This window comes from Canis lupus, chromosome 29 (genome assembly GCF_003254725.2).
Source record: "Canis lupus dingo isolate Sandy chromosome 29, ASM325472v2, whole genome shotgun sequence".
In the NCBI taxonomy this organism is placed as follows: domain Eukaryota; kingdom Metazoa; phylum Chordata; class Mammalia; order Carnivora; family Canidae; genus Canis; species Canis lupus.
Genome location: NC_064271.1, coordinates 10,079,979 through 10,105,510, shown reverse-complemented (window position 1 = coordinate 10,105,510; position 25,532 = coordinate 10,079,979). Strand labels below are relative to the sequence as shown.

The window sequence follows — 25,532 nt, the reverse complement described above, 5'->3', positions numbered from 1 at the left end:
GATTCTTCTAAACAACCCCTAACAATATGTTTTTTTTTTAAAGAAAGCTAATTTTAGGTGGATAACAGTGAAATTACCTAACACCAAAAAATCATGCAAAATATTTTAAACAATCAGAAAATATTTTAATAGCATTGAAAGTAGTGACAAACTGATGAATGATATTTCAAAGAACGTTAATAAAAACCACAAATGAAAGGAACTAAATCTTTCTTTTTAATTTTTTTTTTTTTTTGATAGTCACACACACAGAGAGAGAGAGAGAGGCAGAGACACAGGCAGAGGGAGAAGCAGGCTCCATGCACCGGGAGCCCGACGTGGGACTCGATCCCGAGTCTCCAGGATCGCGCCCTGGGCCAAAGGCAGGCGCTAAACTGCTGCGCCACCCAGGGATCCCTGGAACTAAATCTTTAATGGAATGAAAGGTTGCTATGCCCCCAATGAAAATATTTTTTTAGATACATGTTTTTTTTTATTATTTAAAGGCATTTTCTGATGGAAGAAAGTGAGATTGTCACTTGAAGGACCTTAGTAAGAAAATTCTAAAGGATATACTACAGGCAGAGAATGGGGTGATACCATATAGAAAGACTGAAATGGGGCACCTGGGTGGCTCAGAGGTTGAGCATCTGCCTTTGACTCAGGTCATGATCCTGGGGTCCTGAGATCAAGTCCCACATAGGGCTCCTTGAAGGGACCTTGTTTCTCTCTCTGCTTATGTCTCTGCCTCTCTCTGTGTGTCTCTCATGAATAAATAAATAAAATCTTTTTTAAAAAAGACTGAAATACAAGAAAAAGCACAGGGCAAAAAATTAGTAAATGCATGAGTTAATGTTTTAAAAAGATGTTACCTTAGTGTCTCTCATTTTTATACTAGTTTCAATAAAATACTAACTACCAAAAGAACTTCTGCAAATAAATAAAATGGTCAAAAAATTTGACTTCATAAAAGATGATATTCAAATGGCCAACAGACATAATGTACTCAACTTTATTAGTAATCAAGGAAAGAAGATTAAACTCAAAGTCTAAACACGACTGAAACTGCATGTATATGCTGATAATGCACCTGTACATCAGCATGATCACCTCAGAAGAGTTCAGCCTTATTCAACAGACTTGAAAATTTACACTCCGTATGACATATCAGTTCTGCACTGAAGTAGAGAACCTAAGGGAATAAAGACCCACATGCGCCAGGAGACAAGTACAAGAATTTTCAAGGCGGCCTTGCTGTAATGAATACTACAAATAACCCAAATAGCCACCAACAGTAGAATTTCTTAGTAAATTGTGGTACATTCAACAAAGGAGCATTATGTGTCAATGCAAATGAATGAACTACAACTGCATTCAGCTGAAGGGATACATCTCACAAGCATAATGCTGAATGAAGGAAACAAGAAACAAATGAATCCATACTATGGTTCCATTTCTACGTGGTTCTCAAACAGTCAGAAACTAAACCTTATTGTTTAGGAATGCTTAAGGAATTGTAAATTGTTGTAAATTGTTAAAGGCAAGAAAACACTAATGAGAAGAAAGACAGTGAGAGGGACTTCTATTTGGGAAAGGGAGTGGAGGACTCCTAGGGGGCAGCCAACATTCTCTGGGAATAAGTGTTGGTAACATGAGTAGTCGCCTCATAATTATTCATTAAACAAATTATATATTTTTTCTTTGCTTTTTTTCTACTTTTTGTATATCTTATAATAAAATAATAAAAAGACGAAAAAGAAATGGATTGCTCTGTACTTTTAAATTAGATTATTTTCCTATTTTTCTGCACATTTCATAATGAAAGAAAGATCTTTGAAGGAGGGAGTTGACTATACTCCTGTACTAAGCCTCTAAATAAAAATTTTCGGAGCAAATAATTAATTTCTTTCTTTATACCTTAAAATTTGTTGTTCTTCTTATACTCCCTTTCCCAATAGAATCCTGTCTGGTTCAACTTTCCCTTCTTGTTCTCATTTCTCTATTTACTCTCCTCCTTTGGGGAATTCTCAAAGTACCATTCTTTATTTCCTTTTTCTGATCATCTTTAAAATATAATCCACAATGTCCACCTGCATTTCTTCACATCTGGCGTCCCACTAAGCCTCTACCATTGGGTTTTTGCCTCTACCAATCAACTGAGTGCACAATTCTTCTGGAAGTCATGTTCAATAACTTCGTTCAGTATCCTAGGCCTTTGAGTTTTGTGCTGGAAAAGCTTGGTTTTATTGTATTTAAAAAACAAACAAACAAACAAACAAACAAAAAACCTGGAAATGCAAACACAGGCTGATACCATCAGGAGAAAGGATAAGGGAACTGGTAGAAAAGATTTAGGGGCAGAGAATAAAATAACATGTGCATGAAATACAAATAAGTTTCAAAGTGAGATAAAATGTGAAAGGGAAAGAGATAACACATATGGAATTAGAGAGGGCTTCAGAAAAGTATGGGGGCGGGGAGAGAAGAAGGGGATTTGATATTGATGAGCGTGTGCGGAGGGCAGAATTCTGGACTTTGCCCCTTCACATATTTTACCTCACATAATTCTCACACTAATCTGTAGTATGGACACCATCATTCCCATTTTACATAAATGAAACTGAGGCTCAGAAAGGTTTAGTATCTTTCCAAGATTAATAATAGAAAAGCATGAAAATGCCTGGATAGTTCAGTCAGTTAAGTGCCTGACTCTTGGTTTCAGCTCAGGTCATGATCTTAGAGTCCTGTGATGGAGCCTCACGTCAGGCTCCGTGCTCAGTGCAGAGTCTGCCTAAGATTCTCTCTCCCTTCCCTCTGCCCCACAAGACAGCTAGTGCTCTCTTTCTCTCTCTCTAAAATAAATTTAAAAGTCTTTAAAAAAAAAATACACCTTCAACAGAACCTGTAGGCAGGGCAGTTGAATCTACAATAAAGGCAGCAGAATTTGATGATCAAAGTGGACAGGTTACTGGTTCTCAGTTTTAGAAGGAGCTTGTCACTCAGGAGCTGTTCACCCCCAAGGAAGGGAAACGATCTCTTTGCAGTCAGGGACGACTCTGCAAAAACTCCCCAGTGATAAAAAACCTTCTGAAGAGCTTACCCACGCACAGCAAAGACTTGTCATTGCAGTGAGGAGAAATCGGAGGTAAATGAGAATGGAGAGCAAAAGGAAATTCTTCATGAGAAAAACATCAGACAAATTCCGATTGAAGGGCATCCCACAAAACCTGACCAGTGTGCCTCAAAACTGTTAAGGTCATCAAAAATAAGGAAAGTGAGAAACTCTCACAGCCAGGAAAAGCCTAAAGAAAACTGATGGCTATATGGAGTGTGCAATCCTACATGAGTGCTGGACAAAAACAAAAACAAAAACATCAAGTACAAATTAAGGAAATCTGAATAAATGATCAAGTTTAGTCAATAATAATGTATCGATATTGGTTCCTTAACCACAGTCAAGGTGCCAGATTAATACAAATTAATAAAGAGGGAAACTGGGTGAAGGTATGTGGAAACTTTCCACTGTGTCTTAAATTTTTCTGTAAATCTAAACTTGCTTAAAAGTTAAGAGTTCTTGGGGCATCTGGGTGGCTCAGTGATTGAGTGTCTGCCTTTGGCTCAGGTCATGATCCCAGAGTCCTGGGATGGAGTCCCACACCAGGCACCCCATAAGGAACCTGCTTCTCCCTCTTCCTATGTCTCTGCCTCTTTCTGTCTGTCTCTCATGAATAACTAAAATCTTAAAAAAAAAAAAAAAGTTAAAGTTCTTTTTCTTTAAAAACAAAAAGATTTTTTTGTACTGTATTTATATTAGGTAAGATGGAGAACATGGAGACCCTGCCATAAATCTAAAGTTAGATTGTGGTTAAGATTAGCATGTTTCAGGAATATTAAAAAATCTAAGAAGAAACAAATACTAGAGATTATCACAGTAGCATGCTTTGGCTTACTAGGAGTCCTAAGATGAAGATTTGAAGGGTACTTTTATAAATCAAGATTCACTGAAAAGTAAAATTTGGATTTGAAGAGCAAGAGTTATTTACTATTTAGGGTTGTATTTGCACCACAATTCTATTCTATTTATAGGAAAATCAGAAGTATTAAAAACAGAGCCCTTTTCCACCCAGCCAATTGCTTTCTAAATTACATGAGTTATTATGTAAAATGGACTTAATCTTTTATCATCCATTTGAGATATTACCATTCATTTGAGACCACAGGAGTTATTACATATCTAAAGTGACATTTTTATCTTCAATAAATTCTAATTCAGTTCATATATTAACTGGAGAAACACAATTTTAGTGTGCTTAATCAAAATGCTTTATGGATTCCTCATTCCATACCAGTAATAGTAGTAGGATGCTTTAACAAAAATAATAATTAAAGTATTAATTTGAATAACCATAAGGAGGGTTTTCTCTTCAGTCCCTTTAAGGGAACCTGTCTAGTAGACCAAGCTTGTTTGGCAATTCATACTCCCCAAAGGTGTCATCATAATTCCATGATTCAATTATTTTCCTAATTTCCCATTTGCTTCGGATTTCTCTATAGGTACCGTTTGTCAATTTGACTTCAAATAACTCATAAATAACTTAGAGTCTTAAAACCCATAAACACACCTTTATTGTCACTCCTATAAAGCCATATGTTTTAGTAACCCAGCATTCATTTGATTTTAACACGACTGACAAACCTGTGATGATTAGAATTGCTGTTTTATTTTATAGCACAAATTGCTGAAAAGGGTACACCTTTCCATAATTATAAATAGTATTTACACAATGGCATATTCTGAACTATATTTGATTTATTTAGATAAGCCTTTATATATCCTGTTGGTGTCTAAGATTTATTTTTATCTTAAGGTATATTTTTGGTTTAAATACAGAGTTTTCTAGTTTTTTAGACTTACATGCCCTTTTTATAATAATATTCCTTCATTCAAGATTTATAAACTTCCCAACATCATTGACTGTGAGCTTAAAGAACTTACATTACTGTGTATGTTTTTAAATGTAATTTTCTATTTCACTTTTCAATATCTTCACTTCTATGACTGCACAACAACTAAGAGGTTATTATATCTCAGAACTAAAATGTCCTTTGGTCAAATTTTTAAAGATTCCTTTCAAGTTAAACCTCTGTAGCTGTATGCTTATATTCTACACAGACACATAAACAACAGTGTTACCTAAATCTCTTCAAAAGTTTGTTTTACTATTTCTGTAACCTTTCCTTGAAAGTAATTTCTGCTCCATGAATGGAAATCACATATTTAACTCTTTTTCCAACTCCAGTAGAAATGATGACCAGCCACCTCTTGAACAATACAAATACTTTAAACAATCTTTGAGTCATCTCTCTCTCTTTTTTAAGATTTTATTTATTTATTTATTTATTTATTTATTTATTTATTTATTTATTTATTTATTTTAAAGACAGTGGGAGGGGAGGGGAGAGGCAGAGAGAGAGAGAATCTCAAGCTGACTCCCATTGAGCATGAAGCCTGATGTCGGGCTTGATCCCACCACCCTGAGATCATGACCCAAGCCAAAATCGGGTCAGTTGCTTAACCAACTGAGTGCCTGGCACCACTTGAGCCATCTCCTAACCAGAAAAAAGTGATTACAAAATATTGAACTTGTAAAAAAAAGTCCTTATTTTTTCTTTCTTGCTTTTTCCGTCTTTTCCCATATATATCAAATAAGGTGAAATTTCATGTTAGCACACAAACACAGCACCAGGTTTTGTTTTTGCTTTTATCACAGAAATGGCATACATTCATTTTCAACTTTGAATCTCTTTTTGACTATTAATATCATTTAGGGATACAAATTAAACTTCAAAAAGAACAAGCCTTAAATAATTTAGTCATAGCTTAAGGCAATTTTTTCCAAAGTTTTCACAGAGGATTTCAGGTTATACAGCTGAAATATTTACCGTTAAAACACGTTTTGAATGTCCCTGTCCAGAGCCATAAGCTTGATTTTGACAAATACTAGTTCTTAAGTAAAGTAATTTCAGACTTCATGTCTAGCCACTTTCTTTCAATTTTTTAATACTCTGAGGATGTCTGGGCCCAATAATCTTTTAAACTTTAAATACAGGTTTTAGCTACTCTCCATTGCATTAATCACTCATTTGAAGTATTTTAACAAGTAAGGAAATAAATCAGCATGAAGTGGGATAAGCTAAAATCTTGCTACAGAGTTAATAGAAACCTGCACGCAATTTGGGGAAAATCTGCACAGACATAAATTTGTTGATCATAGGATAAATTGGAGCAGAGAAAAAAGCACATTGGTAAGAGAAAGGAAGGAATATGAAAGCAAAATGTACTTTTTATTTCTTGGTACATTTTATAAAACTAATTGGTCTAGGGACACCTGGGTGGCTCAGCGGTTGGGCATCTGCCTTTAGTTCAGGGCGTGATCCCAGGGTCCGAGGATCCGGTTCTCACTGGGCTCCCTGCCAGGAACCTGCATCTCCCTCTGCCTATGTCTCTGTCTCTTTCTGTATCTCTTGTGAATAAGTAAATAAAATCTTTTTTAAAACAACACCTAATTGGTCTAAAACGTGATATTTGAATTTAGAAACTCCTATACCCCATCTACCTCATGCAGAAAGGTTATTTATAAATAGTATATAGTATATTCACCTAGTTAGTTAGGTAACATTATATAGTTAAAATGTAAGCCACCTATTTATTATCAGTTTAATCACAAGCACTGTGATTAGTCTTCCACCATTGACACTTCATGGTTCCATGACTTTGAGAGAGGACTAAAAAGAAACAAATGGTTATCTTCAATCTTAAAGAGTACAGTTTTCAGGATTAGCATTCTTTCCTTCCTTACATAAATTCCATACTATCATAAATTTTATTCTCATTATATAAACTAAAAAGAGATGTACTCACATTTTTATATTAATTAGAAATCATAGTAGAATGTTAACTGAATTATCTCTAGACCTGCATCTAATTTAAAGTGATGGTTTATAAGCTAAATAAATTTTTCTGGGTCAATTACTTCTGTGCTCAGTAAAAATAATACTCTAGCCAATGATAAAAGTTGAAATTAAAGAATGAGAAAAAGCAAGAAATTCTCTGTATGATTAGTTGCCTACTTGGGGATTTCTGAAAGAACAAATTTATGGAGTTAATGTAATGAGCTAGTCTGAGATCTCTTCCAAGAACATCAGCTTGTCTAATTAGGTTTTTGGACAATTTGCCAACCATAAATAAGTTACAGGAAAAGTTTCTAGTTTCTATGAGTAATATATTTTCCTATCACTCCATTTCATACAATTTGGCCTTCTTTCAAATCCCTCATTTATTCTTGAATATTTGTAACTGATGATTACTCTTTTATTGATGATAGCCTGATCCTGTTACTTCCAAATAAATTGCCTGTTGACTGATAACCTTCTGAGGAGCTACCTCCTTTAAAATGGGCTTAGCATATATTTTCCTTTCTGGCTTTCTAGCAGCCAGTAAAATCTAATAATGTGGGTCATTTTAATGACTCAAACTTTAATAAACACTTAGAACCTGTGTTCACTTTAATGGCTAACAATTAATAAAAAATGTGGCACAAAATTGGTGAATATTATGTAATGTACCTTATTTAACTCAGCTTATAGCATTCTTACAGTTTAATTATGCCCTGTATAGTTGCAATATGCTTCCCAAATGGCCTAGAAGCAGTAAACATATGGTGAACTACAAATCCAAATTTGTCACTTTATTTTGATATTAAGGATATCGAATATAAGTTATGATGGGAATGAGCTATTATATATATTCACACTGAGTAACAATGGTTGAGTTTGGGTTTTTCTGACCCTACTTTTGTTGTAGAGGGTCATTTTAGTTTGCATACATTTGAAAATAAAAAAGCTTTTCAGTTTATATTAATCATAATTGATAGGTGGCACACAACTGAATATTACTTAGAAGACCATTGGTCCTTTCTTCTTAGAAAAGAAACAAAACATTTGTGAGGTAATCCTTTTTCCTTTTGACCAAGCAGGCCAATGGTGACTCAATATAAGTTAGGATCAGTTTTGAGTAATCTCTCTATTCTAAGTAAATAACCTATGGTTTTTCCCCCCTTTTATTTGTTCCCAATTTTATGAAGATATAATTGGCATATTTTGAATATTGTATCAGTTTAAAGTGAACAATATTACAATTCAATATCTGTATATAATGCAAAATGATTACCACAGTAAATTTAATTAATATCCATCACCTTGCATGATTCCAATTTTTTTGTGATGAGACTTTTAAGATCTACTCTTTTTTAGTAATGTTCAAATATACATTACAGTATTATTAACTATAATCATCACGCTATACATTATATCGCCAGAACTTATTAACCCTACAACTGTAAGTCTATACCTTTTGATTCTTTTTACTCCCTCTACCTTCCCCCCCTCACCTCTCTGGCAACCACCAATTTGTTCTTTGTTTCTATGAGTTCAGTTTTTTTAGATTCCATGTATAAGAGAGATCATACAGTATCTTTTTCTGTCTGATTTATCTCACTTAGCATCATGTCCTCAAGGTCCATGCATATGGTCACTAACAGTAGAATCTCCCTTATCGTGGCTGAGTAAAATTCCATTGTCTATATGTTTTACATTTTCTTTATCCATCAGTTCATCAATGAATACTTAGGTCGTCTCCATGTCTTGGCTACTGTGAAAAATGCTACAATGAACATGGAAATACAGATACCTCTTCAGAATAGTGGTTTCATTTCCTTCCGATATATCCAAGAGTGGAACTGCTAGATCATATGGTAGTTTTATTTTTAATTTTTCAAGGCACCTCTATACCGTTTTACATCCTCCTAACAGTGCACAAAGGTTCCCTTTTCTCCACATCTCTTTGTGAGGTAATTTTAATTTTAACTTCACGAGGTGGTACAAGTGTGGTGGCATAAAACTGTTATAAGTAGCAGTTAAACCACACCACAGGCCTTCTTTACCTGCCATACCACACAGCGCACGTGGGTGAAAGAAAGGAAAGAATAGCCTTCTCATACTATTTGTACTAATGAGGAAGGCAAGGAAGACTGATCCAAGGCAGGATCCAGGAGGTCCAGCTTAGCTCCAGCCAACTCTAAAGAAAACAAGCAAATTTTAATTCACATTGTAATTGATTGTATTTAGGAATAAACTTAATGTTCAGGCCATGAGGCTTTAATGGGTGAGTAGCAGTCTAAAGACAGATTGCAACAGTTATAGCTTGACTATTGGTCATCATCATACGAGCAAAGAACACTTCTAGTGGAGAAGCAATAACAATGTCTTATTTTGTACTGTTGGGTTTTAGGTAATGTGGAAGCCAGTGCTAAGACAGAAAGTCAGCCTCTCTTTCACCTATTCATCTGTCTTCTTTGAATTAGGCTTCTTATGATGAAATGGGTAGACACTGTGATTGTTTATGGGAAAGAAACCAACAAAAGAGGTTGATTTTCTGGAACCTCAAATCATTGTCCCCTTAAAGCCCCTTTCCTATATGGTTCTGTTGTCCCCAGTGTTATTCAGTGATACAAACCTTAGTTATTCATCAATTTCTGGAGTTACCCATCCCAGGCTCCCCCTCACTCTCTTGCTACGTTAATAGTTAATAGTTCCCCTGAAATCCTATCACTTTGCTGGAGGATTGATGTAAGTCTCCAGCAATTAACATAATTACAAGCCTGATTATCTTCTAATTGCATTATGAGTATTTGGTTATTCACTACACAAATTAGAGAAAATTAAAGAGGAACAAGATCCTGTGGTGTGGGCGTCAAGCTTTCTAAAACAGTTATGAGCATTTAAATGCAAAGTAATAACTCAAAGATGAAGGCCATTTTACATTTCTCTTGGCTAATAATTGACACATTTCATTTTGGAGAAAGGTCCTTTCTTTTTCTTGGTTTTTTTTTTTTTTTACTTGTTTTGTTTTTTTATTTATTTGTTTGCTTGTTTGCTTTTTGTCTTGATTAAGGTACACAAAACTCTCCATGACTTAAAAATTCTCTCCAAAATCCCCAAAGCATAAAATAAACTGCAACAATTCCATGTGGTCTGTGTTGGTTCATGTAATAAGATCAGAGTAAATGAATAAATGACAGTTAAAAGTATTCTAAGTAGGACTTGGAAGCTGTACCTAAAAACAGTACTAATTTCTTAAAAATCATCATCACCTCCATCCTGGGAACATTCTTGTAATAAAGAAAATAAAGCATTAAACTCTGAAGTGTGTGGTCCTCATTGATTATGCTGCAATATCAGACTTGGAAAATTGAATTTGTCATGAGACAGAGGCAGGAGCATTTAAGATTAGGTACTCTATGGTGGAAGAAACAGAGTCACCCTTCTCTTACTATTCCTGTGTGTCAGTTTCACTCACTTTCATTCTTGCTGCCCTGCCTCTGCTTGACCCTCCAGGGAATAACACCCCTTCTAGTACAATAACCATACCTGATAACACAGAGCAAAACAAAGGAACCAAATAGGACCCTGTTCGAGTAATTAAACAAGGAGGCCACTAGACTGGAGTGGCTCTAATGCTTCGGTGGACACCAGAAGCAAACAGAAACCGAAGCCAGGATCAGTTCCTTGAAATGCTTCAAAGATGAGAAAGGAAACCTGAAAACAACCAATCACAGTAGCCAACTTGTCTTTCCCAAATAAGGCAGCTTAAGTTTTAGCCAATCAAATCATTTCCTTGCTTTGCCCCTGCCTTTCCTCAACACCTGTTGGTTCCATAAAAACTTTTCCCCAACTCCTTTTGGCTAAAAGCATCAAACCATTTTCCTTTTGGTGCTGCCTTTAGATTCCCGTCAATGTTTGTCAAAATTTTAATGTACCTCAGTTTATATTTTAATAACACAAACACATACTTTTCTTGATTCCTCATTGTATGTTTGGGACCAGCTGATGTTTTCAAAGAGAAATTTTATTAAGTCCTAGGAGAGAACAAAGTGAGAATAATTAGAGGGGGAAAAAACAACATAAAAATAGCCAAGGCTCTAAAATATAGGCACCCCAACTCCATAGGAATTCCCCAAGTACTATTCCTGATTCCTTGACAAGTGGCTACTTGCAGACACCTACAAGGTATGTGTTGCATTATTTCCTCCACCACAAACACAATATTTTTAATGTCTCATTATTTTTCAAATTAGGAATCACACTCAGGTTTCCTAACCCATCTTGGGCTCTAGTAGTGAGAAGAATATACTATTTCTATGGCCATTTGGCAGGACTAGATGAACAATGGTCTTCATCAGCACATTCAGGAAAACCCTGCTTACTAATCTCCCTGCTTCTGATATGATGTGATGTGGCCCTATCTGGTCAGGAATAGGAACACCAAAAGATTTGTCTGTAAGTAGCTTTTACTTAAGAATCTCTCTTTCTAACCATCCTGAAAGGGTAGCTGTGTGCAAGAAAGGACTTATGCTTATAGTGGGTTCCTTGCTGACAGCTGAAATCTTCTTGGCAATTCGCAGTTCATCTTGCCTGAAAGTGAGAAACCATACACTGGTGATTCTACATGTGCTTTTGCTAAAACTGTAGCCCACATAAAATTTTCTCCTGGTTAAATAAGACATCTTAGCTGCTACACAAATTATTCCTCATTGGTAACATACTAACATCCTGTACTCTGAACTCCCATGGCATTTTGATCTTCCCTTCACTTGACTTTGGTTAATTCGCTTAATCAAGACCTATTTAGTGAACATCTACTGTATGTTTGACCAAACCAGATGTAGGCTTGCCTCCCTGAAGCACAGTGGCAAGTAAGAGACACTTGCAGAGCTGTGTGAAAATAGCAGAATTATACAAGGTGCTACAGGAGCTCAAAGGAATGAGCAATACTGGAAAGATTTTAATTTTAATTATAAAAAGCAAGACAGGCAAAGTTGAGTGGGGACTGGGGAAAGATCAATACAGGAAATACAAGTGTGCCAAGTAAGAAATGTAAGGGAACGTCATGTGCAAAGAACAAAGAAAAGTAACTATGGCATGTTTAGTGAAATGACTTGCTATGGTGTCTGGAACATTACATGTGAAGGAGGGAGTATTTTTACAGCTTATATATTTGGTTAATCAAAGTTGCCATCGCTCATTTAATGTCTGTCCTGGACTACAATATCTTTAAGTATACTCATGATACATATCCTAGTCATCATTCAAGCCTCTGCACACAGCACCATCTAGGTTCACTTAGTAAATACTGGCATAATGCAACTGAACTGAGGTGAGCTTGGAGCCTGATCAGGAAGCAGGACCTGATGTGAATCACAGGCCATGTGAAGGGGTTTGAACATTATCTTGAGCACAAGGAAAGATTATCTAAAGGATTTCAACAAGAGGAGAACATAACCCCACTTGAATTTTGGAAATGCAGATTATTTATTTATTTATTTATTCATTTAATAATTAACAGTGATTGAGTTTCAGGTGACATGATTCTGTCTGGAAACACAATGGTAAACAAAACCAGATATAGCCTCAGCTTTCATACAGTTTAGCATCTATGTGTTGAGAGTATGTGTTAGATGCTATAATGAAAGAGACAGTGTCCACTCAGATCATGTTGTAGGAGAGTCTGAACTAGGTTGCTGGATCAAGAGAATTTTTCCTGAGGAAATGATACTTGAGGTGTGGTCTGTAATACAAGAAGGAATCCTGGGCAGTGTGCGGGGGAGGAGACGAGTGTGTGGAAGAATATTCCAGACTGAGGGCATGTGGCGGAAAGGAAAGTGGAACCTCTGAAGAAGAGAAAGAAGGCTGACAGAATGGGAGCACAAGTGGCAAGGGAGAACAGATGAGAACATAGGAGAAGAGGAAATTAGGGCTAGATCACTTATGGCATTGGAGCCACCGTAAGGACTGTATTCTCTTGGGAAATGTAATTCAGAATGTTTGAAAATATCACATACTGTAGTGTGGAAAACAAGGTTTGGCTGAAGGAGCAGGAGTGGCTATTGAGAGGCTAATTAGAGACCATTAGAGTTTTCAGGAAATTCGGGGCTTATATTCTGGATCAGAAGAGTAACAATGGTAATATGGAAATGTTAATGGATAATAGATATTTAACAGGTGGCATCTGTAAGATAGGTAGAGGGTTAGACAATGAGAAGTTATTGAGGAAATAAAAAATGACAAAGATGATTCCAGGGTTTCTGACTTAAAGCCTAAAAAAGAGAAGCTTGTGATTCAGAATCTTACATGTGGATCTTGGGAAGTTTTGAGACATTCAAATAGAAATATTTAACAGCTTAATCTGGGTCATAGAAAAGAAATCCAGAGAATCAGAATAATAAGCACGATTGACCTGCAGACCCTGAACTAAAGAGAAGGCAGGCCTGTCATTCCCTTGGGAGACAGATTTAAGGGACAAAAGAATTAAGGAATTCTGTGGAGGAAGATATACCTACAAAAGGAAAAGAGGAGAGGGTTCAGATGGAAGGACAGATGGATTGGAGTAAAGGAGACTTTGAGGATGGGTTAGGGGAAGACTCAGGTAGGCCTCAGTTCAACAAGCCAACTGAGACACAAGGGTGACTTGAATGAAGATAATGTCCACAGGAATAGAAGAAAATGGAATGGCTGCCAGAGAGCCTTAGTATGTGGTTTGAGTAACTAGGTAAATTCATAGAGATAGGAAACAGTGATAGGCATTGTGGGGTTTTGGGGGAGAAGGGGAAGCAAAAATATGAATTCAGTTTAGAATTTGGCTAAAAGAATGGTGCTCAAAAACTCGGCAAGAAAAGTGTCAGTGAGTGGATCAGAATATTAGCCTGATTGAAGAGGGCCAACATTTAAACTTATGTTACAGTTATTTAAACAGTTCCTACTAGATTTAAGTTCAACAGAGAAGGAAGCAGGGGAAGATGGTAGGATGGACAGAAGAAAGATAACATGAGCCAGTAATTCACACCCAAGGAGAAAAAATTAATAATTATTAAAATAAAATCTAACTAATAACACAGAGATGCAAGTTAAAACAATGACATACCTACTCCTGGCAGAAAATTAAAACAAAAGCAAGGCCACTGCAGCTTGTTCACTTACAGTTTATATTTCCAGCTTTGCTTTTAACACAACAATACGGAGGAAAGATTTTTCACAGCAACAATATTTATGATACAAATTTTATTTTATTATTTTTAAAAAGATTTTATTTATTTATTCATGAGAGACACAGAGAGAGAGAGAGACACAGAGAGAGAGAGAGAGAGACAGAGAGAGAGAGGCAGAGACACAGGCAGAGGGAGAAGCAGGCCCCATGCAGGGAGCCTGACACCGGACTTGATCCCAGGTCTCCAGAATCACACCCTGGGCTGAAGATGGCGCTAAACCGCTGAGCCACCTGGGCTGCCCTATGATACAAATTTTAAAATGTGAATCAAATGCCTCCTAAATGTCCAGAAATACCAAAAATGCACACCTTCTATAATATGATGCAATCATGTGAAGTAATAATTATAAAATTACTCACAAGTTTAAATCTAGTTATCATCTAAGGTGAAGCAAAACAAAAAAATGACTTTTATTCTATGGTTGTGGGGACAGTCATGCCCACAATTGAGTCTTTGTTGTACTTTGGGCATTCTGAGTGGACCTGACTTTCCTGGCTATGAGAAAGGGGCAAGAAGACCCATCTCACAAACAGACTTCTACAGTTTCTCCCATACCAGTCGCCAATATTTGCTGTTCCAAGTTTCCTCCCAGACAACCATGCTGACAGAACCGGAGAGAGAGCATGGATTTGCAACACTGTGCTTCAGAATTTACAGTGACTCCCATCAAAATCATGGAAGAAAGAACTGCTGTCCTCAGAAGCTTTCTCAAAACCTCATCTCCAAACCCATTTTTCATGAGCTCATCCTTGGACTGCAGCACCAACTCTTCTCAAACATCTCCCCTGACTTTCTCCAAGGCAGAGCTAACTAGACACAAGTTACTCATTCCTATTTGCTTCTTTTGTAAAGTAGAGGTTTGTGGCAGGGAGCATTAAGAAAAAAAAAAAATATATATATATATATACACACACACACAGACATACAAGATGCATATGTCTATATACATATATATGTATGTTTGTGTGTATATATATGTGTGTGTGTGTATATATATATATGTACATACACACCCATGTGTAAATGTAAATATAGTAGTTAACAAGGACTTGCTGGGCACTACACCTTTTCTTGAATTTACTAGTAACATATTCTACTTCTAATACCAAACTTTGATAACTTTTTATACTCCTATAAATAAAGAATATTTCAGAATACCACCTCTGGCCCAGTCATGATTACTCTTCAGCTATGAGTAGTCTAAAAGGTAAAATTTTTTAAATTAAAGTTGTTTTACTAGGATTAGCCAAAAGACATTATTTTTCATTTTAAAGCTCTATGTTGTTTTAATTTTTTTTGTGCAATAATAAAATTTTTTAATTAACATACAACTTTAAAATCAACATAAGTACTTATTAATTAATAAAAGTTTCTCAAATGGGAATTTAAAAATCTTCCCCAGTGACTTCTCAGGGCTGGGAGGAAAAAATAAAAACATATATATGTGTAAATGCTTGGTGAATGGCAAGGCACTTCACAAATGAAGCAGATCGTCATTTTAAAAATCTGTACATTTTTAGAACATCTGGTGTGGTAACTTGGACAAACTAGATTCTAAATTATTACTTATGAAATAAACTAATTATTTAATAAGTAGCTGGATTTATGCAGCCAAAGGGTCTCACGGTTTCATACGACACTTTATGCATTTATTATAAAATGAAACTTATAATTTCTGGGAAAATAAAAGTAAAAAATTTTTCCATTGTAGCTGAAATGATTAAGCCATGATACCAAAGGTGGAAAGCAAAAGAGACCTCATTTATTAATTTTCCAGGGGAAGTGGTTTTATTTTATAATGCTTAGTGGAAGATTTTCCACGAGGTTACCATAGAGCCAAACCTTTTTTTTAAATAGACTTTATTTTTTAGAGCAGTTTTAAGCTCACAATGAAATTGAGAAGAGACAAAGATTTCCCATATACGTCCAGCCACCTCACAATCTCCCCGACCAGCAACATCCTGTGCCAGAGTAGCATATTTGTGACGATTGATGAACCTGCATTGACACATCATTAGCACCCAAAGTCCACAGTTTCTGGTAGGGGTCACTCTTGGTGCTACTCATGGGTTTGGACAAATGTATAATGTATCCATCATTGTATTATCACAGAGTAGTTTCATTACCCTAAAACTTCTCTGTGCACTACCTATTCATCCTTCCCTCCTCCCAAACCAGGGCAACCACTGCCATTTAGCCAAACCTTTATAATAGTTAACACCACTTCTACAAGAAGCCTTTTTATGCTGCCTCTGTTAGTTGCATAAACTTCCTTGGAGCTACCTCTCTCCCACCACCACCGTTCCCTACCTTCTTTTCTTTTCTTTTTTTCTTTTCTTTTCTTTTTTCTTTTTTTTTCTTTTTTTTTCTTTTTTTTACATTATCTGCTGTAGGACATTTTCTGGAATAAAAACCTATATGCCTTAATGAAGGAAAATTCTTTAAAATTTTAAATGTAAATAACAGTAATGCAATTATTCATTGGAAAAATATGAACTGGACTCCACTGTGAAGTAAGCTGTGGTGATAGAGGAATGATCAAAACAGGTACAACTCCATGTCCTTGTATTACTTACATCTATCAATAATATATGATACACCAAAGTTCTCAGTGTGGAAGGGGCTGGTACATATTTGCAGCTCCTGGTCCTCCTCCTTTTACCTAGCAATTGAGAAAACAACAAGACAGGATAGTAAATATAAGATTCTTAGTCCAAAGACTACCTACAATCATCTATGCATGGCTTCCTGGAGTATGAACATTTTCTCTGTTGCTGCCCTGATGAAGGAATGTCACAGTTAGAACTGGGTTAGGGCTACTGTGATTTTGTCTTCCTTAGATTATTTATCTATAGGTTCCAAGCAGAAATTTCTAAGGTGGGTGTCTGTAGAAACAGAGAGAGCCAAGTTTTCTTTTTATTGCAGTCTCTATGCCAGTTGTAAGAAAAAGAACAGTTATCACATATGGGGGTATAGGCTAAATGCCTCATATGTATGTATATCCTATCTTACCACATCCTTATAAAATAAGTATTATTGGCCACATATTACCTCCCTCCCCCCTCATGGCATATTTATTTAGCATCAACATTGGCAAAAATGTGACAATACTGAGATGATCAAAAAATTATGAGATGCTATTCTTTTCAAATCTAACCATGATCAAGATATCAAGTAGTAGTTACCATAAACATAAATTAGAAGTGAATTTACTAGTCTTTCTCTCACTTCTTCATTCTGTTGTTTCATCGGAGAAGTATCGAATGTCCTACTCTATACCAAGCCCAATGCTAATTTTAGGAAATGTCATGGTTAATAAGACATAATCCCTGCCTTCCAAGAGTGCTGTTTAGTGCTGAAAGACAACAAGTAAATAGGCAATTAAAATAATGTTTACTAATCGCTAAGCTATGGGTATTTACAGGGTAGCCAGAGAACCGAGATGCATACTAAACAGATATTTTCTGTATACTCCCATCCAACCTCCACACAAATTGTTAAATTCCCTTATGTCCCTCTGAATATGATGTTGGAAGCTATTATGAAAATCTCTAGCAGCTATTTTTAATTTTTTTACTGTGGCTGGCTGGACCTAAAGTAAACAGAGGTTCTCAAAGCTACAGATTCAGTACCTTCAACTCAACATGAGAGAAGATGTCTAGAAGAACATGTGGGGAAAATAAAAATTAGGCTGGAGAACGAAGTAGAACACAAGACTTCTTTTAATTAACATGCAAAGGTACTTTGTGGTCACACTGATCATTTCCAAAAAAATGCCTGCCAAATACTCAAAGCTGAAAAAATAGTTTCTAAGTCGTTATATCAACTAAAAATTGGTGTTTCATGCAGAAAGTGGTTAGTTCTGCCTGCAACAAAAACAATCACAAAGATGTTCTTCTTTGGAGGCAACCATAATATGTCTGTAGGCAGTGAGAAGGTTTTATTTATATTTACTATTACATCACTTAAAATACAAAAAAGGTATGTACTCAGGGATTGAGATTTCATAAAAATTAATATTTTTTACTGCTTCATGATGGACATTCTTTTTTTCCTTGAATATGTCTTTTTATTTTAGTATTTAGAAATTTTAAGTTAATAAGTGGTAAAATTGAATTTGTTTTGGTGTACAGTCCTATGAGCACAGATTCATATAACCAGTACCACAATTAGGATACAAAATAGCTCTCTTACCCTGCAACACCTCTTAGGGATACCCATTTGTAATCACAACCTGCCCCCACTCCCAATCTTTGGCAACCACTGGTTTCTGAGATTATTGTGTAATCTTTTTGATAAATCAAATACATTAGCATGTGATACTTTGAAACCAGCTTCTTTCACCCGATATCTAGTACCTTCAAGATTCATCCAAGTTATTGTCTGTTACAATAGCTTGTTCCTTTTAACTGCTAAGTAGTTTTCCTTTTTATGAATGAAACATATTTTGTTCAACCATTTACCCATGGAAGAATATTTAAATTTTTTCCAGTTTGGGGGAAGTCTGAATATAGCAGCTATAAATATTCATGTAAAGACTTTTGTGTGAACATAAGTTTTCATTTCTTTGGGGTAAATACATAGGAATGAGATTGCTGGGTCATATGGTAAGTCTATGTTTCACTTTATAAGAAACTGCCAAACTGCTTTCCAGAGTGGCTGTCCCATTTTTGCATTCTTACTAGCAATATATGAAAGTCCTAACCACCCTGCATCCTAACCAAACTTGATACTGTCAGTATTTTTTATTTTAACCATTCTAATTGATGTGTAGTAGTATCTCATCCTGGTTTTAACTTGCATTTCTCTGCTGGCAAATAATTTTTGAACATCTATCATGTCTTTACTTAACCTTCTCTTATCCTCTGATGAAGTGTTGAAGTCTTTTGCCCATTTTTAAATTGATTTGTTTGATTTTCTACTGTTGAAATTTGAGAGATTTTTACACATTCCAGATACAAGTATTTTATCAAATTTATGATTTTCAAGTATTTTCTCCAGTCAATATCTTGTTTTTTTCATTCTTTTAACAGTATCTTTTATGAAGTAAAAGATTTTAATTTTGACAAAGTACAATTATCATTTTTTCTTTCGTGGGTGGTGCTCTTGGTGCCATGTTCAAGAACACTTTGTCTAGCCTCAATACTGAAGATTTTCTCCAATATCTTCATAGAAGAGTTTTATGGTTGTATTTTTTATGTTTACATCTATAATCCATTTTGAGGAATTTTTGTGTAAGTTATAAAGTTTAGGTAAAGGTTCATTTTTTGCATACAATTATCTAATTATTCTAGTATCATTGTTGAAAAGACTATATTTCTAGATATGTAAGGATAGTCTTTCTCTTGCAAGTGCATGATGATAAAAATTATAATAACTTCCAGTACAGTTTGATGTCACTGCCTTGATTCATGCTACAGTTCTAGCAGCTTTAACCATTCTGCTTCTGCATCAACCATTACTGTAGTACCATCAGTGCAAATTTTAACAGAGCTTAAAAGGCAAATGATGACTTAAGCATCTCAGGAATCTACAGGCTTCACTTTGAAAAATGCTACATCAGATCATTTTATCCTATCATCCTCCTACTCATTTCTATTCCCTCACATTCTGCACTTTTTGCTAACTCCTTTCTATTCTTTAGCTCTTGAACCCATAAAACGCAGTAAATATTTTTCCTATGTGTTCCTATAACACTCTGTGCAATGTAGAAGATATTTTAAAAATATAAGATGCTACTATTTCCAGATCTAACAATGATCAAGATATCAACAGTAGAAACCACAAACATAAATTAGAAGTAAATTTACTCATTGCATCAAGTGCCCTCCTTCAACAAGCACTGGGTGTTATATGCAACTGTTGAATCACTAAATTCTACCCCTGAAACTAATAATACAGCCTGTTACCTAAATTGAATGTAAGTAAATTTTTTATAAAGTAAATTTACTAGTTCCTCTCTGACTTACTTCTTCATTCCAATATTTTTTCTTTTTAGCATAGAAGCATTTGATACTATGTGCCCAGACCAATTCTCAGTTTAAGACATGTCATAATTAGTTGGATCTCATCAAACAAACAAATAGATCTTACTCCATGAAAGGTCTTATAAAGAGGATTTTTTTTTAAAAAGTTTAAGACTGGGAGAAAACATTTGCAAATCACATATCTAACAAAGGACAAAAATTTAGAATAGATAAAGAATTTCTAAGATTCAACAGTTTTTTTTTTAAAGGAATATAAATCAAAATGAGCCAAAGGTGTGAACAGACATTTCACCAAAGAAGATATACAACTGACAAATAAGCACATGAAAAATATTTTAGGGCAGCCCTGGTGGCTCAGCGGTTTAGCGCCGCCTTCAGCCCAGGGTGTGATCCTGGAGAACTAGGATCAAGTCCTGCATCGGGCTCCCTGCATGGACCCTGTTTTTCCCTCTGCCTGTGTCTCTGCCTCTCTCTCTTTCTCTCTCTCTCTCTCTCTTTCTCTGTCTCTCATGAATAAATAAATAAATAAAATCTTTAAAAAAAGAAAAATATTTTAAATTTATTAGCCTTAGGAAAATGCAAAATAAAACTATAATGAGCTATCACTACACATTTATAGGAATAGCCATAGTATAATGTAGTGACAACACAAAATGTAACTGAGCTTGCAAAGCAACTGAATCATTCATACATTTCTGGTGAGAATATATAAAATAGTACAAATGATTCTGGAAAAATTTTGACAGTTTATTTTGATTCTAAACATACAACTGCCCTGTAGCCCAACAAATTGAGTCTTGGTTATTCATTCCAGAAAAATGAAAAGTTATGTTCACACAAAAACTTATTCACAGACTTTCATATAAAATTCATTTAAATAGCCCCAAGCTGGAAATAACCCAAGTGTCTTTCCTTGACTGGATGGTTAAACAAACTAATACATCCATATCATGGAATATTACTTTGTAATGAAAAGAAATGAACTATTGATGTATACAAGAACTTGGATGAATATCCAGAGGATTGTGCTCAGTAAAAAAAAAGCTAACCCCAAAAAGTTACACACTGTATGATTCACTGATACAATATTTTTTAAATAATAAAATTGAATGGATGGAAAGCACATTAATGGTTTCCAAGAGCTAGGAAGAAAGGAAGGAAAGAGCATTTATAAAATGGCAATAGAGGAACACTTATGGAGGTGAACTGTTCATATCTTTATTATGGTGGTGGATCCATGAAAAAAAAAAATATATATATATATAATCAAACTGCATTGAATCAAGCACATACACATACATACAAAACAAGTGAAATATGAATAAGTTAGGTGGATTTCAACATTATCAACTATCTGTTTGTACTATACTCTAGTTTTGTAAAATGTTACTATTGAGGAACATTGAAAAAATGGTATATGAAATATCTCTTTATTATTCTCTGCCACTGTATATGAACCTACAACTATCTTAAATTGAAAAGGTTAATTAAAACATATTAAAGTTTCAAGGTACAAAATTACCACATACAACTACTTGTGTCTCTATGCATTAACAATGAACACCTTGAACATGAAATTAAGAAAACAATGACATTTGCAACAATATCTAAAGGAATAAAATACTCAGGAGTGAACTTAACAAAGATATGAAAGATCTGTACTTTGAAAATTAGAAAACACTGTTGAAACAAAGTAAAGAAAACAGATAAGTGGAAAGACATCCCATGTTCATGGATTGGCAGACAATATTATGATGTCAATACTACCCAAAGTGATCTGGAGATGTAATTCCTATCAAATTCCCATTACTGTTTTAGTAGAAATAGAATAATATACCCTAAAATTCATAAGGAATCTAAAGGTATAACCAAATAGTCAAAACAATCTTGAAGAAAATGATAGACTTGAAAGACTCAGTTCCTGATTTCAAAACTTACTACAAAGTTATATTAATCAAAACAATGTGATACTAGCCTAAAGACAGACATATAGACCAATGAAATAGAATAGAAAGCCCAGAAATAAACCCTTACAAATGGTGCTGGGAAAACTGGAATCCACATGCGAAAGAGTGAAGTGCATACTTACCTTAACCATGCACAAAAAAACCCCAAAATTGATCAACAACATGCACAAGCTAAAACTATTAAAATCTTAGAAGAAAACATAGGATGAAAGCTTCATTATATTGGATTTGGATATTGGATTGACTTTCTTGGCTATAATACCAAAAGCACAGGCAATAAAAGAAAAAAAAAGTTGATAAATTGGACCTCATCAAAATTAAAAAAAAAAAAAAATTGTGTGTCCAAGGACATTATCAGCAGAGTGAAAAAGCAACACATAGAATGGAAGAAAATAACTGCAAATTATATATGTGATGAGGGATTAATATCCAGAATAGAGGGATCCCTGGGTGGCGCAGCGGTTTGGCGCCTGCCTTTGGCCCAGGACGCGATCCCGGAGACCCGGGATCGAATCCCACGTCGGGCTCCCAGTGCATGGAGTCTGCTTCTCCCTCTGCCTGTGTCTCTGCCTCTCTCTCTCTGTGTGTGACTATCATAAATAAATAAAAAAATTAAAAAAAAATTAAAAAAAAATATCCAGAATAGATAAAAAACTCCTACAGTTCACCAAAATAGCAAAACAAATAATCTAATTTAGAAATGGGCAAAGAACTTGAGCAGATATCTCTCCAAAGAAGATACACAGATGGCTAATAAGTACATGAAAAGATGTTCAACATCACTCATTTTTAGAGAACAGCAAATCAAAACTACAATCAGATGTTACTTCACACTGGCTAGGAGGCTACTACAAAAACAAACAAACAAACAATAAATAAATAAAAATGAAAGTCAAGAAGGATAGGGAGAAATCAGAATACTTGTACATTGCTGGTGGGAATATGAAACAAAGCAGGTACTGTGAAAAACAGTATGATGATTTGTCAAAAAATTAAACATAAGGATTGAAGAAGATATAAACAAATGGAAATATATCCCATGTTCATGGATCAGAAGAATTAACATTGTTAAAAACTACTCAAAACCATCTATAGAGTCAATGTGATTGTTATTAAAACTTTGATGGTATTTTTCACAGATTCAAAAAATCCTAAAATTTGTATAGAACCACAAAAGACCCTAACTAGCCAAAACCAATCCTTTTTTAGGTTTTACATTTTATTGTGTTTCATATCATCTCAACAATAATTGAAAACTTTTCTTGAACATTAGACCCAGCTATTTTGATAAATGGTATCTATGGAGGATTTTAGATCAAAGCATGAAAGTGAGTCAGAAGGTAAAACAAGGCAGACTGGCAGAAGCTTAGCTTCAGAGAAAAAGAAACCTGTAAGCTAAGACAGAAACTAGAGCTCAATTAAGCATTTAAAACCATGATTTTATAGTACCAATTACAGTAAAATGTGTAGCCTGCAGCAAAAACAAAATTTATTCATACTACATTGACATCAATAATTGATCATTTGTTTATGTATACAATGGAATATTACTCAGCCATTAGAAATGACAAATACCCACCATTTGCTTCAACGTGGATGGAACTGGAGGGTATTATGCTGAGTGAAATAAGTCAATTGGAGAAGGACAAACATTATATGTTCTCATTCATTTGGGGAATATAAATAATGGTGAAGGGGAATAGAAGGGAAGGGAGAAGAAATGGGTAGGAAATATCAGAAAGGGAGACAGAACATGAAGACTCCTAACTCTGGGAAACAAACTAGGAGTGGTGGAAGGGGAGGAGGGTGGGGGATGGGGGTGAATGGGTGAAGGGCACTGAGGGGGGCACTTGACGGGATGAGCACTGGGTGTTATTCTGTATGTTGGCAAATTGAACACCAATAAAAAATAAATTTATTATTAAAAAAATAATAATAATTGATCATTTTAACTCTTCTGAATGAACACACCCAGAAACATCATCCTTCCTGTTTTCAAACTATACTACAAAGTTGTAGTAATCAAAACAATATGGTCTCGCATAACATTAAACATATAGACCAATGGAACAAGATAAAGAGCCCACGGGGGAAAAAGCACATATGTGGTCAACAAATATTTGACAAGACAGCCAATAATACTCAATGAAGAAAAGATAGCCTCCTCAATAATGGTGTTGGAAAAACTGAAGAATCATACACAGAAGAATGAAACTAGACTCATATCTTATACCACTCACAAAAATTAACCGGAAATGAATTAAAGACTTAAATGTAAGACCTGAAACTATAAAATTCCTGAAAGTAAACATAGGGAAAAATGTTCTTGACATTGATGTTGGCACTGATTTTTTGGATGTAACACTGCAAGCAAAAGCAACAAAAGGTGTTGAGAGAACCTACAGAATGGGAGAAAATATTTGTATTTCATATGTCTGACAAGGGGTAAATATCCTGCATACACCAAGAACTCATTCCACTCAATAGTAAATAAACAATCCAGTTTTTTAAATGGACAGAAGAACTGAATAGACATTTTTCCAAAGAAGGCATTCAGATGTCCAACAGACACAAGAAAAGGTGCTTGATGTCACTAAATATCAAAGAAGCGCAAATCAAAACCACAATGAGATGTCACCTTACCTCTATTAGAAAGGTTTGTCATCTAAAAGACAAGAGATAGCAAGTGTTCGTGAAGATGTGGAGAAAAAGGAACTATTGGTAAGAATGTAAAATGGTACAGCCACTGTGGAAAACAGCATGGAGATTCCTCAAAAATTAAAAAGAACACTGCCATATGACCCAGCAATCCCACTTTTGGGTATATAACCAATGGAAATAAAAACAGAGTCTCCAAGACATGGAAACAACCAAGTGTCCATCTACAGATGAGTGGATAAAAAAAGATGTGGTATGTATACACAAATAGGACGTTTTCCAGTCTTTAAAAAGAAGAAAACTCCATCATCTGCAACAACATAGATGAAACTTGAGGGTGTTATTCTAAGTGAAATAAGTCAGACGAGAAAGACAAATACTGCATGATCTCTCTTGTATGTGAAATTTTAAAAAGCCAAACTCATAGGAACAGAAAGTAGAATGCTGAGGCATGGTGGAGGGGGAATTTGGGGAGATGTTGCTCAAATGGTTTGAACTTTCAGATATAAGATGAATAAATTCTGGGGATGTAACCGACAGCATGGTGATTATAATCAACAACACTGTATTATATACTTGATGGTTGCTAAGACAATAGATCTTAAATGCCCTGACCACACACACAAAAAAAAAAAAAAAAAAAAGATAAAAATGTGATGTGATGGAGGTGTTAGCTGAAGTTATTGTGGTAATAATATCACAATGTATGTGTATCAGATCAATGCATTTTACACTTTAAATTCATAGTATCAGGATGCCTGGGTGGCTCAGCAGTTGAG

General features: G+C 35.1%; 1 long non-coding RNA gene across 1 annotated transcript in view; it reads right to left on the bottom strand.

The window, feature by feature from the left end:
• Window positions 1-25,532, bottom strand: part of LOC112678492 (uncharacterized) — an 89,857-nt gene that overhangs the window by 8,014 nt on the left and 56,311 nt on the right. Inside the window, exons 5-6 of the long non-coding RNA XR_007407138.1 lie at window positions 16,718-16,803; window positions 10,890-10,955 (exon numbers count right to left, since the gene is read on the bottom strand). This is a non-coding gene — a long non-coding RNA (uncharacterized LOC112678492). The remainder of the gene's footprint in view (window positions 1-10,889; window positions 10,956-16,717; window positions 16,804-25,532) is intronic.